The sequence below is a fragment of the Solea solea genome, unplaced genomic scaffold (assembly GCF_958295425.1).
Source record: "Solea solea unplaced genomic scaffold, fSolSol10.1 scaffold_109, whole genome shotgun sequence".
In the NCBI taxonomy this organism is placed as follows: domain Eukaryota; kingdom Metazoa; phylum Chordata; class Actinopteri; order Pleuronectiformes; family Soleidae; genus Solea; species Solea solea.
This window is the reverse complement of record NW_026704033.1, coordinates 10,001-12,500: the sequence shown is the minus strand read 5'-3', so window position 1 is coordinate 12,500 and position 2,500 is coordinate 10,001.

Sequence of the window (2,500 nt, the reverse complement as noted above, 5' to 3'; positions counted from 1 at the left end):
GGGGCAGAAGGCCGCTTTGGTGACCAGGGGCACGGAAGATTTTAAAGCTGGGCGGAAGGGTCAAGCAACTGCAGCCATAAGCCCACTAACGTGGGCTTAATTGTGCATTTAATGTGTGTTTTGGCAAAAGTGCTGGGTCCCGGAGCCCTGTGACAGGGGCCCGGGGTGAGGAGCTCAGGCTGGGGGAGCAGAGAGCCGGAGGAGCAGGGGGCTGTGGCCCAAGGTGAGGAGCTCAGGCTGGGGGAGCAGAGAGCCAGAGGAGCAGGGGGCTGTGGCCCAAGGTGAGGAGCCCAGGCTGGGGGAGCAGAGAGCCAGAGGAGCAGGGGGCTGTGGCCCAAGGTGAGGAGCCCAGGCTGGGGGAGCAGAGAGCCAGAGGAGCAGGGGGCTGTGGCCCAAGGTGAGGAGCTCAGGCTGTGGGAGCAGAGAGCCAGAGAAGCAGGGGGCTGTGGCCCAAGGTGAGGAGCCCAGGCTGGGGGAGCAGAGAGCCAGAGGAGCAGGGGGCTGTGGCCCAAGGTGAGGAGCCCAGGCTGGGGGAGCAGAGAGCCAGAGGAGCAGGGGGCTGTGGCCCAAGGTGAGGAGCCCAGGCTGGGGGAGCAGAGAGCCAGAGGAGCAGGGGGCTCTGTGAGCAGGGGGCTGTGGCCCAAGGTGAGGAGCCCAGGCTGGGGGAGCAGAGAGCCAGAGGAGCAGGGGGCTGTGGCCCAAGGTGAGGAGCCCAGGCTGGGGGAGCAGAGAGCCAGAGGAGCAGGGGGCTGTGGCCCAAGGTGAGGAGCCCAGGCTGGGGGAGCAGAGAGCCAGAGGAGCAGGGGGCTCTGTGAGCAGGGGGCTGTGGCCCAAGGTGAGGAGCCCAGGCTGGGGGAGCAGAGAGCCAGAGGAGCCACCGACGGGAGAATGGCTAAAAACGTGATTTTATCAAAATGTTACAAGGCAGGGCTCTGCACAGGGTCCAGAGGAGTGGAACGCCGTTCATCCCATGCGAAAAGGTGCAGGAGTGACCGAAATACGGCCCGTTGTAAATCGCCCCTCTTTAAGCCAAAAAAATAGGTACGCCTCCCAGGGCCACCGACGGGAGAATGGCTAAAAACGTGATTTTATCAAAATGTTACAAGGCAGGGCTCTGCACAGGGTCCAGAGGAGTGGAACGCCGTTCATCCCATGCGAAAAGGTGCAGGAGTGACCGAAATACGGCCCGTTGTAAATCGCCCCTCTTTAAGCCAAAAAAATAGGTACGCCTCCCAGGGCCACCGACGGGAGAATGGCTAAAAACGTGATTTTATCAAAATGTTACAAGGCAGGGCTCTGCACAGGGTCCAGAGGAGTGGAACGCCGTTCATCCCATGCGAAAAGGTGCAGGAGTGACGGAGATACGGCCCGTTTTAAATCGCCCCTCTTTATGCCAAAAAAATAGGTACGCCTCCCAGGGCCACCCAGGGTGATGCTTTTATCAAAATGTCACAACGCAGGGCTCTGCGCAGGGGCCAGAGGAGTGGAACGCCGCTGGTTCCATGCGAAAAGGTGGAGAAATGACCGAGATATGACCCGTGGAAGTCGTCACAATTTACCCCGAAAATAGGCGCTCGCGCTCGGGCAGAGGTCGGCGCTCGGCCGGGGTCCCGAGAACCGGGGCGAATAGGGTTTTCCCACGGCCGAAAACCATAGGAAGCACGGGGAAAATTCGGGACCCGACGTCCCAGGGCCCTCGGCGGGGACCGGGGCAACGCGACACCGTTGGTTCCACCCGAAAAGGTGGAGAAATGACCGAGATACGGCCCGTCAAAAGTCGTCACAATTTACCCGAAAATAGGCGCTCGCGCTCGGCCCCGGTCCCGAGAACCGCGGCGGAGGTTTACCGGGATGCTGCGCAACATGGGCCAGAGAGCATGTTTGGTTCGAGTTTACCGGGATGCTGCGCAACATGGGCCAGAGAGCATGTTTGGCCGAGTTTACCGGGATGCTGCGCAACATGGGCCAGAGAGCATGTTTGGTCGAGTTTGTGTGGGTTGTGTGCGACACTCCCGGCACATACATAGGAACACGGCTTCCAAGTGAGCGCACTTTTTCGAAATTTCTTCTAAGTGCCGCTTTTTCGAACCGGGGCGAATTGGGTTTTTCGAGGGCCGAAAACCATAGGAAGCACGGGGAAAACTCAGGACCCGACGCCCCACGGCCCTCGGCGGGGACCGGGGCAACGCGACACCGTCGGTTCCACCCGAAAAGGTGGATAAATGACCGAGATACGGACCGTTGAAATCGACTCGGCGTATCCGAAAATAGGCGCTCGCGCTCGGACAGAGGTCGGCGCTCGGCCCGGTCCCGAGAACCGGCGCGCCTAGGGTTTTTCCACGGCCGAAAACCACAGGAAGCACGGGGAAATCTCAGGATCCCACGCCCCACGGCCCTCGGCGGGGACCGGGGCAACGCGACACCGTCGGTTCCACCCGAAAAGGTGGATAAATGACCGAGATACGGACCGTTGAAATCGACTCGGCGTATCCGAAAATAG